The sequence below is a fragment of the Squalius cephalus genome, assembly GCF_949319135.1.
Source record: "Squalius cephalus genome assembly, chromosome: 8".
Taxonomy (NCBI): Eukaryota; Metazoa; Chordata; class Actinopteri; order Cypriniformes; family Leuciscidae; genus Squalius; species Squalius cephalus.
The window spans coordinates 3608481-3620754 of NC_137129.1; the positions used below are offsets into that span (position 1 = coordinate 3608481).

The 12274-nt window shown below is 42.2% G+C and overlaps 1 protein-coding gene across 4 annotated transcripts in view; it reads left to right on the plus strand.

The window, feature by feature from the left end:
- Positions 1–12274, plus strand: part of csmd3b (CUB and Sushi multiple domains 3b) — a 457418-nt gene that overhangs the window by 57322 nt on the left and 387822 nt on the right. The window lies entirely within an intron of this gene.

A 12274-nucleotide genomic window follows, 5' to 3' on the forward strand; every position in this document is an offset into this window, starting at 1 on the left:
ACCATTTTTGTCTTTACTATGTAGCTAATAGTCCTGCAGGTTTGTGTATGTTTGTGTCTTAGAGATGGAGATTCTTAGAGAGTCTTGGATATGTTTGTCTGTGCATATTATGCATTGGGCAACAGAGTAAAGGTGGTGTGAAGGGACCGTCTGGGATTTGGGGTCCCATTTGCAGAATGGATCGATATCTGACAGATCCCTGCCTCAGATCGACATAATATATATACTGCATTATGTTGATCTGCAGCTGGGATCTGTCAGATATCGATCCATTCTGCAATTATATGTATATATATGTACATATAATTTTTTTTTTTTAAACATTGTAACCCCAAACAGGAAGTTATAAAAGAACAACACGAAAGGAAAACAGTGATGCTTTGCCCAAGGAGGCTTTTTTTTTTTTTTTTTTTTGGTTTGTCTTGTAGCCTCTCATTTTCTTCTCCTCGTCTCATTCTACCTCTCCTTGCTCTCGTGCTGTCCTGCAGGGAGGAGATATTAGAGGTGTGGAGAAGAGGAAGGAAGAGTAATGACAGAGTTTAATTAAACAGCTCAAGAAGTAAATAATGCAGGATTCTGCAGGCACTACATTTGTGTCTTGCATTGCCATGTTTGCTGGCATCTCAGACAAATTGCATGTTGCTATTCAGCCGTCTTAAATTATGCACTGCAATTAGGGATTGAGCCCCCTCTCTCTCTCTCTCTCTCTCTCTCTCTCTCTCTCTCTCTCTCTCTCTCTCTCTCTCTCTCTCTCTCTCTCTCTCTCTCTCACTCTCTCTCGTCTGTTTGAAAGGAGATATACTGCTCTTTTACTACCATCGTTCTTAGATACTTTGTTGCGCCTAACAGCTGATTATATTTCATACATATGTCCATATATATGTCCTATATACCCATATTTAATTATTCTGATTAATCAGGATTCATTTAGACTGTCATGACCCCGTAAGGCGAGCACTCTGAGGGTGTGTTGAGCTATATAAAATTTAAGAGTCACGTCGCAGCCGCTGCATTTGCTCATTCGTTTGTTTGCTCGTTCGTTCTGTCTTGCCTGTGAAACTTGTGTGGGCGAGTCTCAGATCTTGATGGGTGATAGATGTCTTCCGTCCTTATTTTACATCAGTAATGATTATTAATGTGACCTGGCTGGGACTCTAAAAAGAGTGCAGTTTAAATTAATTATAAACTAACAATGCCAGGGACTGAGTCTGACATCTGAAGATTTCAGTGATTAATCTTTAAATATGTACAGATCTGTCTGAATCATTTAGAGCTTTGCTCGGATATATCAAAACAAAATTTTAAATGGGTTTAAATGATTGTTTGGTTGGAAGGCAATTAAGCGTCCCCTCTCAAACTGTGATTGCACAAACATCTGGTATTCGGTTTGAAAATATGACTCATGTCTTATATATAATGATTGACTGATATGTTATTTTTCAATAACCAAGAGGTCAGAGAAGCCGATAGCCAATATACTGTACTGTAATGCTCATAAACATTGTATTTAATCAACTATAATGATAAGAAATAAGAGAGACTTTGACATCAGACATCATTTAGCTTTAGATTTGTAAATGAGTGCTGTTGTGGTGTTTTTGTTATAAAGGGCTCTTTTGAGTGAACTATTCAAAGACTCCCTCATAATCAGTGTTGGGGGTAACGCATTACATGTACGTGTATCAGATTAGTTTTTTCAAGTAACAAGTAAAGTAACTCATTTTAAAATTTATAGCAACATATCTGGAGTTACTTTTTCAGATAAGCAAGTTGACTGACACCTCTTCTGTCCCCATGTTTAGAGAAATCAGGAGTACGTTCAGAGGCGTTGTGTGCACTGTGTGAACATGATGGTTATTGTAGTTCTAGACTAAATGTGAGCAGGTATTTACTTATAATCAGGAATTAACATCACATTTGTGTTTATTTTTTATTGCAAATATGTATTCCTATTATTCTGGAATCCAGAATGGCAGCACATCTGTAAGGTATGCTTGAGCTACTGTACAGGTGTGAATTTGCATTTCCTTCAGCTTGAGGCTTATTCATTTCACTTTTGGGGCCCTATTTTAACGATCTGAAACGCAAGTATCAAGCGCAAAACGCAAGTAACGTTGTGGGCGGATCTCGGACGCAAATCTAAAATGGGTTGGTCTGAAATAGCTTCATTACTCATAGGTGTGGTTTGGGCGTAATTTTAAATAAACCAATCAGAGCGACATCTCACATTCCCTTTAAGAGCAGGCGCGCTTGTTCCATGGCAGATTTGCCAGGCGCACGCCAGGAGCGGTTCACAGCCGAGGAGACCGACGTTCTCGTCAGGGCCGTAAAACACAGAGAAGTGACATTGTATGGTGATGGAGAAACCCACCCAAATTAACTTCGGTTAAACAGGTGTATAAAAATTTGGGTAAATGTGTAAGCTAGATGTATGCCTATTTTTTCACATCTTCATGGTCACAACAATGATTTCCCTCATGTGGTAATATTTTTCCTTGTAATAATGTGTGGTTTCCTAAAAATGAGAACTGCTGCGTCTGTGTGTAGATGAGAGAAGCAAAGTGCATGCGCGTTGTGCACACACTACATTGATTATGGCCAAGCATGCGCACTTAAAATAGCATATGAATAACATGCGCAACACACCACTGACTTTAGACTAGGTTACTCCTGGTCTGTGGCGGAATTGTTTTCTGAAACTGCAAAATAGCACCAGGGAACGTTTGCGCCGGAACACGCCTCCTCGCGCAAGTTCATTCCCTAATTTACCGACGTGCGTCTGTGGAGGGAAAAGTCCGCTGTGTGCGTCAGGTGCAAAATAGGAATGATACACGACGTACAAAGTCAATTGCGCTGGGTGCAAGATAGGGCCCTTAGTTTTAAAGAGCCTTTGCATTAGCCAAAAATAGAATTTTTGTTGTTGTTGTTAAAAAAAAACAAAAAAACAAGCAAGTCCAGCCCAGGAAAAAGTAACGCAAAAGTAACTTAACACACTACTCATGCAAAAAAAAAAAAATTGTTACTTTTTAGTGAGTAAGGCAATATTGTAACGCATTACTTAAAAAAATAACTTTCCCCAGCCCTGCTCATAATACTCAGATAATTACTCGTCGCCTTTACCAGTGTAGTTTTGTAACCTACAGAAAGACTCACTGAATTAATCAGTGCATGAATTTCAATTATTATTTTTGGTGAACAGAATCAAAAGATATGAATCACTGGGATGAATCAAAATCCTCATTACTAGCTTCATTGGTATATACGGTTACACTTTATTTGGTGACACTTTATTTTGCAGTGTCATTGTTACATGTTACATTTAGTTACTATAGTAATAACAGTAAACTATGCATAATTACATGCAACTAACCCTAAACCAAATCTTGATCCTACCCTAACCCTATAGTAAGTACATGTAGTTGCTTAAAATTACTGAGTACTTAAATATATAATTACACTGTAACAATGACATCTTAAAATAAAGTGTAACCGGGTTTGGTTTAGGGTTAGTTGCATGCAATTATGCATAGTTATTACTATAGTAACTACATGTAATATATGTAACTAGGACACTGTAAAATGAATGTGTTACCGGTGTATGATAATTAACTGGTTTGCATCTAAAAAAAATAAAAAAATAACGTTTATTGATTTATTTATCTATCATTATTACAATATTAGTCTATAATTATCTAGTTTTAATATAATAATATTGTTGCTGATGTTCTCTTATCAGTGGTCGCCTATATATCCCTTCTCTATTAGTAATTGTCTTTCACCTTATTCCACTGTGCTCCCTTTCACCTTCACTTTGAGATATTGTAAATGTCCCCCTCTTTCTTCTCCTCACACCTCAGGCCCCCTCCGTCTGTGCAGAAAGCATTCATACATGTGGCTGTCGGGCTGCGAGTGGTTGATGTAGTAAACGCCGGGTGTCACCATGTGTGTCAGACTGTGTACGAGACCCCCTGAGTGAAGCCAGGTGTAATTGCCGACGCTTAGCCTGTGGATCTAGCAGTGTAATTAGTCATCAGCATGTAGCGAGGATGGGACAGAGGAAGCCAGAGCAGCCACCAGCAATTACTCATCCCCGTCCTGTCACTCAAAGCTACCCATCGCCATAAATCATTTGCCGTTTGTTTTGCCATGTGATGGAGGTGTCAGCGCCGGAGCACTGTACTGACGCATGGCCAGAATGTGAAAATCAAGAGCCGCTGAGAATATACCTAATTCATCCCTGTGTCTTTAAGTCATGCATATGCATGAGATGTGAATGCATGGGAATACAGGAAGACTGTGAGCTGGTTATAAAAGCATGCAGCATCACCATAGATCCACTGATAATTGAAATTTACTCAGACAGATGACATTTTAAATGAAAATTCTGTCATTATTTACTCGTTCTCATGTCAATCTAAAAGCATGTCACAAAAACATACATTTTATTAGTCTCTTCACATTGTTCTTGACATAATATGACAGTTTAATAGTGTCTATAGACCCTCTAGCACCAAAAAGGATAAATACAAGTTTTGGTAAATTTTTCTGGTGTACTATCCCTTTAAATGCACTGCTTTCAGGCTTGACGCTTACCGCCGCCATTCAGTTCATCGTTTTGGAGGCTGTAAAACCCACAAACTAAACTCTCCTCTTCATCCAGTCCTTCTCATTGCACTTTCTAGGAATGCAGAATGAAATTCATTCAACCATGGGTTACAAGTATCGAATGTAGGCTCAGAATACAGTCTGTCACTCCGTTATATTCCAGTGGCCTGTAAGAGGAGAGTGACACGCCATTCGTGTGGCCTCTCGAAAGATGTCTCACATACCAAGTGGCTTGTTTTGAATAGCCAGAGAAGGAGAGAGAGTGACAGGCTACGTTTTCTCCCTATCTAGTGGATGTAAAGGAGTAGCAGTCTGGTCTGTTGCTGTGCAGTGTTTTCTGCCAAGAGCAAAGCCACGGTTGAGGAAAAGAGGGCTCTCTCTCTTTCTCTGGCTCCATCTCCATCTATTGCACTGTCTAGCTTGAGTTACTGACATCTTGTGGTAAATGTGCAAACTGCAGCATAGGCTGAAGCGTTTGTATGTTCAGCTGCATACCGGGAAAACTAATCTCATCAATTGATTGTTAGTGTGTGTGTGTGTGTCTCTGTTAATACATATAAATATACACTAAGTTTGAGGCCAGATTTTTTAAATGTGCTTCATCGATGCTCAACATGGCTGCAATTATTTGATACAGTAATATTGTGAAATTAAAACAAATGGGGATTGTGGCTGTCAAGTTTAAAAAAGGGCCTAAAAGCACCATAACTGTAGTCAATACCCACTGATATTCTTCTCTCCTGTTAGCTGCTAACTGTTGCAACTGAATCGTTGAGTCAGTGAGTTCTGTCTGAATCGTTGAGTCAGTGAGTTCAGTCTGAATCGTTGAGTCAGTGAGTTCAGTCTGAATCGTTGAGTCAAGTTCAGTCTGAATCGTTGAGTCAGTGAGTACAGTCTGAATCGTTGAGTCAGTGAGTTCAGTCTGAATCGTTGAGTCAGTGAGTTCAGCCTGAATCGTTGTGTCAGTGAGTTCAGTCTGATTCGTTGAGTCAGTGAGTTCAGTCTGATTCGTTGAGTCAGTGAGTACAGTCTGAATCGTTGAGTCAGTGAGTTCAGTCTGAATCGTTGAGTCAGTGAGTTCAGTCTGAATCGTTGAGTCAGTGAGTACTGTCTGAATCGTTGAGTCAGTGAGTACTGTCTGAATCGTTGAGTCAGTGAGTTCAGTCTGAATCGTTGAGTCAGTGAGTACAGTCTGAATCGTTGAGTCAGTGAGTTCAGTCTGAATCGTTGAGTCAGTGAGTTCTGTCTGAATCGTTGAGTCAGTGAGTTCTGTCTGAATCGTTGAGTCAGTGAGTTCTGTCTGAATCGTTGAGTCAGTGAGTACAGTCTGAATTGTTGAGTCAGTGAGTACAGTCTGAATCGTTGAGTCAGTGAGTACAGTCTGAATCGTTGAGTCAGTGAGTTCTGTCTGAATCGTTGAGTCAGTGAGTTCTGTCTGAATCGTTGAGTCAGTGAGTTCTGTCTGAATCGTTGAGTCAGTGAGTTCTGTCTGAATCGTTGAGTCAGTGAGTTCAGTCTGAATCGTTGAGTCAGTCAGTGAGTTCAGTCTGAATCGTTGAGTCAGTGAGTACAGTCTGAATCGTTGAGTCAGTCAGTGAGTTCAGTCTGAATCGTTGAGTCAGTGAGTTCAGCCTGAATCGTTGTGTCAGTGAGTTCAGTCTGATTCGTTGAGTCAGTGAGTTCAGTCTGATTCGTTGAGTCAGTGAGTACAGTCTGAATCGTTGAGTCAGTGAGTTCAGCCTGAATCGTTGTGTCAGTGAGTTCAGTCTGATTCGTTGAGTCAGTGAGTTCAGTCTGATTCGTTGAGTCAGTGAGTACAGTCTGAATCGTTGAGTCAGTGAGTTCAGTCTGAATCGTTGAGTCAGTGAGTACAGTCTGAATCGTTGAGTCAGTGAGTACTGTCTGAATCGTTGAGTCAGTGAGTTCAGTCTGAATCGTTGAGTCAGTGAGTACAGTCTGAATCGTTGAGTCAGTGAGTTCTGTCTGAATCGTTGAGTCAGTGAGTTCTGTCTGAATCGTTGAGTCAGTGAGTACAGTCTGAATTGTTGAGTCAGTGAGTACAGTCTGAATCGTTGAGTCAGTCAGTGAGTTCAGTCTGAATCGTTGAGTCAGTGAGTTCTGTCTGAATCGTTGAGTCAGTGAGTTCTGTCTGAATCGTTGAGTCAGTGAGTTCTGTCTGAATCGTTGAGTCAGTGAGTTCTGTCTGAATCGTTGAGTCAGTGAGTTCAGTCTGAATCGTTGAGTCAGTCAGTGAGTTCAGTCTGAATCGTTGAGTCAGTGAGTACAGTCTGAATCGTTGAGTCAGTGAGTACAGTCTGAATCGTTGAGTCAGTGAGTACAGTCTGAATCGTTGAGTCAGTGAGTTCTGTCTGAATCGTTGAGTCAGTGAGTTCTGTCTGAATCGTTGAGTCAGTGAGTTCTGTCTGAATCGTTGAGTCAGTGAGTTCAGTCTGAATCGTTGAGTCAGTCAGTGAGTTCAGTCTGAATCGTTGAGTCAGTGAGTTCTGTCTGAATCGTTGAGTCAGTGAGTACAGTCTGAATCGTTGAGTCAGTGAGTTCTGTCTGAATCGTTGAGTCAGTGAGTTCTGTCTGAATCGTTGAGTCAGTGAGTTCTGTCTGAATCGTTGAGTCAGTGAGTTCAGTCTGAATCGTTGAGTCAGTCAGTGAGTTCAGTCTGAATCGTTGAGTCAGTGAGTTCAGCCTGAATCGTTGTGTCAGTGAGTTCAGTCTGATTCGTTGAGTCAGTGAGTTCAGTCTGATTCGTTGAGTCAGTGAGTACAGTCTGAATCGTTGAGTCAGTGTGTTCAGTCTGAATCGTTGAGTCAGTGAGTTCAGTCTGAATCGTTGAGTCAGTGAGTACTGTCTGAATCGTTGAGTCAGTGAGTTCAGTCTGATTCGTTGAGTCAGTGAGTTCAGCCTGAATCGTTGTGTCAGTGAGTTCAGTCTGATTCGTTGAGTCAGTGAGTTCAGTCTGATTCGTTGAGTCAGTGAGTTCAGTCTGAATCGTTGAGTCAGTGAGTTCAGTCTGAATCGTTGAGTCAGTGAGTTCAGTCTGAATCGTTGAGTCAGTGAGTTCAGTCTGAATCGTTGAGTCAGTGAGTTCAGTCTGAATCGTTGTGTCAGTGAGTTCAGTCTGATTCGTTGAGTCAGTGAGTTCAGTCTGATTCGTTGAGTCAGTGAGTTCAGTCTGATTCGTTGAGTCAGTGAGTTCAGTCTGATTCGTTGAGTCAGTGAGTTCAGTCTGAATCGTTGAGTCAGTGAGTACTGTCTGAGTCGTTGAGTCAGTGAGTACAGTCTGAATCGTTGAGTCAGTGAGTTCAGTCTGATTCGTTGAGTCAGTGAGTTCAGCCTGAATCGTTGTGTCAGTGAGTTCAGTCTGATTCGTTGAGTCAGTGAGTTCAGTCTGATTCGTTGAGTCAGTGAGTTCAGTCTGAATCGTTGAGTCAGTGAGTACTGTCTGAATCGTTGAGTCAGTGAGTACTGTCTGAATCGTTGAGTCAGTGAGTTCAGTCTGAATCGTTGAGTCAGTGAGTACAGTCTGAATCGTTGAGTCAGTGAGTTCAGTCTGAATCGTTGAGTCAGTGAGTTCTGTCTGAATCGTTGAGTCAGTGAGTTCTGTCTGAATCGTTGAGTCAGTGAGTTCTGTCTGAATCGTTGAGTCAGTGAGTACAGTCTGAATTGTTGAGTCAGTGAGTACAGTCTGAATCGTTGAGTCAGTGAGTACAGTCTGAATCGTTGAGTCAGTGAGTTCTGTCTGAATCGTTGAGTCAGTGAGTTCTGTCTGAATCGTTGAGTCAGTGAGTTCTGTCTGAATCGTTGAGTCAGTGAGTTCTGTCTGAATCGTTGAGTCAGTGAGTTCAGTCTGAATCGTTGAGTCAGTCAGTGAGTTCAGTCTGAATCGTTGAGTCAGTGAGTACAGTCTGAATCGTTGAGTCAGTCAGTGAGTTCAGTCTGAATCGTTGAGTCAGTGAGTTCAGCCTGAATCGTTGTGTCAGTGAGTTCAGTCTGATTCGTTGAGTCAGTGAGTTCAGTCTGATTCGTTGAGTCAGTGAGTACAGTCTGAATCGTTGAGTCAGTGAGTTCAGCCTGAATCGTTGTGTCAGTGAGTTCAGTCTGATTCGTTGAGTCAGTGAGTTCAGTCTGATTCGTTGAGTCAGTGAGTACAGTCTGAATCGTTGAGTCAGTGTGTTCAGTCTGAATCGTTGAGTCAGTGAGTTCAGTCTGAATCGTTGAGTCAGTGAGTACAGTCTGAATCGTTGAGTCAGTGAGTACTGTCTGAATCGTTGAGTCAGTGAGTTCAGTCTGAATCGTTGAGTCAGTGAGTACAGTCTGAATCGTTGAGTCAGTGAGTTCTGTCTGAATCGTTGAGTCAGTGAGTTCTGTCTGAATCGTTGAGTCAGTGAGTACAGTCTGAATTGTTGAGTCAGTGAGTACAGTCTGAATCGTTGAGTCAGTCAGTGAGTTCAGTCTGAATCGTTGAGTCAGTGAGTTCTGTCTGAATCGTTGAGTCAGTGAGTTCTGTCTGAATCGTTGAGTCAGTGAGTTCTGTCTGAATCGTTGAGTCAGTGAGTTCTGTCTGAATCGTTGAGTCAGTGAGTTCAGTCTGAATCGTTGAGTCAGTCAGTGAGTTCAGTCTGAATCGTTGAGTCAGTGAGTACAGTCTGAATCGTTGAGTCAGTGAGTACTGTCTGAATCGTTGAGTCAGTGAGTACAGTCTGAATCGTTGAGTCAGTGAGTTCTGTCTGAATCGTTGAGTCAGTGAGTTCTGTCTGAATCGTTGAGTCAGTGAGTTCTGTCTGAATCGTTGAGTCAGTGAGTTCAGTCTGAATCGTTGAGTCAGTCAGTGAGTTCAGTCTGAATCGTTGAGTCAGTGAGTTCAGCCTGAATCGTTGTGTCAGTGAGTTCAGTCTGATTCGTTGAGTCAGTGAGTTCAGTCTGATTCGTTGAGTCAGTGAGTACAGTCTGAATCGTTGAGTCAGTGTGTTCAGTCTGAATCGTTGAGTCAGTGAGTTCAGTCTGAATCGTTGAGTCAGTGAGTACTGTCTGAATCGTTGAGTCAGTGAGTACTGTCTGAATCGTTGAGTCAGTGAGTTCTGTCTGAATCGTTGAGTCAGTGAGTTCAGTCTGATTCGTTGAGTCAGTGAGTTCAGCCTGAATCGTTGTGTCAGTGAGTTCAGTCTGATTCGTTGAGTCAGTGAGTTCAGTCTGATTCGTTGAGTCAGTGAGTACAGTCTGAATCGTTGAGTCAGTGTGTTCAGTCTGAATCGTTGAGTCAGTGAGTACAGTCTGAATCGTTGAGTCAGTGTGTTCAGTCTGAATCGTTGAGTCAGTGAGTTCAGTCTGAATCGTTGAGTCAGTGAGTTCAGTCTGAATCGTTGAGTCAATGAGTTCAGTCTGAATCGTTGAGTCAGTGAGTTCAGTCTGAATCGTTGAGTCAGTGAGTTCAGTCTGAATCGTTGAGTCAGTGAGTTCTGTCTGAATCGTTGAGTCAGTGAGTACAGTCTGAATTGTTGAGTCAGTGAGTTCAGTCTGAATCGTTGAGTCAGTCAGTGAGTTCAGTCTGAATCGTTGAGTCAGTGAGTTCAGTCTGAATCGTTGAGTCAGTGAGTACTGTCTGAATCGTTGAGTCAGTGAGTACAGTCTGAATCGTTGAGTCAGTGAGTTCTGTCTGAATCGTTGAGTCAGTGAGTTCTGTCTGAATCGTTGAGTCAGTGAGTTCAGTCTGAATCGTTGAGTCAGTGAGTACTGTCTGAATCGTTGAGTCAGTGAGTTCTGTCTGAATCGTTGAGTCAGTGAGTTCTGTCTGAATCGTTGAGTCAGTGAGTTCTGTCTGAATCGTTGAGTCAGTGAGTTCAGTCTGAATCGTTGAGTCAGTCAGTGAGTTCAGTCTGAATCGTTGAGTCAGTGAGTTCAGCCTGAATCGTTGTGTCAGTGAGTTCAGTCTGAATCGTTGAGTCAGTGAGTTCTGTCTGAATCGTTGAGTCAGTGAGTTCTGTCTGAATCGTTGAGTCAGTGAGTTCAGTCTGAATCGTTGAGTCAGTCAGTGAGTTCAGTCTGAATCGTTGAGTCAGTGAGTTCAGCCTGAATCGTTGTGTCAGTGAGTTCAGTCTGAATCGTTGAGTCAGTGAGTTCTGTCTGAATCGTTGAGTCAGTGAGTTCAGCCTGAATCGTTGTGTCAGTGAGTTCTGTCTGAATCGTTGAGTCAGTGAGTTCTGTCTGAATCGTTGAGTCAGTGAGTTCTGTCTGAATCGTTGAGTCAGTGAGTTCAGTCTGAATCGTTGAGTCAGTCAGTGAGTTCAGTCTGAATCGTTGAGTCAGTGAGTTCAGCCTGAATCGTTGTGTCAGTGAGTTCAGTCTGATTCGTTGAGTCAGTGAGTTCAGTCTGATTCGTTGAGTCAGTGAGTACAGTCTGAATCGTTGAGTCAGTGTGTTCAGTCTGAATCGTTGAGTCAGTGAGTTCAGTCTGAATCGTTGAGTCAGTGAGTACTGTCTGAATCGTTGAGTCAGTGAGTACTGTCTGAATCGTTGAGTCAGTGAGTTCTGTCTGAATCGTTGAGTCAGTGAGTTCAGTCTGAATCGTTGAGTCAGTGAGTTCAGTCTGATTCGTTGAGTCAGTGAGTTCTGTCTGAATCGTTGAGTCAGTGAGTTCAGTCTGAATCGTTGAGTCAGTCAGTGAGTTCTGTCTGAATCGTTGAGTCAGTGAGTACAGTCTGAATCGTTGAGTCAGTGAGTTCAGTCTGAATCGTTGAGTCAGTGAGTTCAGTCTGAATCGTTGAGTCAGTGAGTTCAGTCTGAATCGTTGAGTCAGTGAGTTCAGTCTGAATCGTTGAGTCAGTGAGTTCAGTCTGAATCGTTGAGTCAGTGAGTTCAGTCTGAATCGTTGAGTCAGTGAGTTCAGTCTGAATCGTTGAGTCAGTGAGTTCAGTCTGAATCGTTGAGTCAGTGAGTTCAGTCTGAATCGTTGAGTCAGTGAGTACAGTCTGAATCGTTGAGTCAGTGAGTTCAGTCTGAATCGTTGAGTCAGTGAGTTCAGTCTGAATCGTTGAGTCAGTGAGTTCTGTCTGAATCGTTGAGTCAGTGAGTTCAGTCTGAATCGTTGAGTCAGTGAGTTCTGTCTGAATCGTTGAGTCAGTGAGTTCAGTCTGAATCGTTGAGTCAGTGAGTTCAGTCTGAATCGTTGAGTCAGTGAGTACTGTCTGAATCGTTGAGTCAGTGAGTTCTGTCTGAATCGTTGAGTCAGTGAGTACAGCCTGAATCGTTGAGTCAGTGAGTTCAGTCTGAATCGTTGAGTCAGTGAGTTCAGTCTGAATCGTTGAGTCAGTGAGTTCAGTCTGAATCGTTGAGTCAGTGAGTTCTGTCTGAATCGTTGAGTCAGTGAGTTCTGTCTGAATCGTTGAGTCAGTGAGTTCAGTCTGAATCGTTGAGTCAGTGAGTTCAGTCTGAATCGTTGAGTCAGTGAGTTCTGTCTGAATCGTTGAGTCAGTGAGTTCTGTCTGAATCGTTGAGTCAGTGAGTTCAGCCTGAATCGTTGAGTCAGTGAGTTCAGCCTGAATCGTTGAGTCAGTGAGTTCTGTCTGAATCGTTGAGTCAGTGAGTTCAGTCTGAATCGTTGAGTCAGTGAGTTCTGTCTGAATCGTTGAGTCAGTGAGTTCTGTCTGAATCGTTGAGT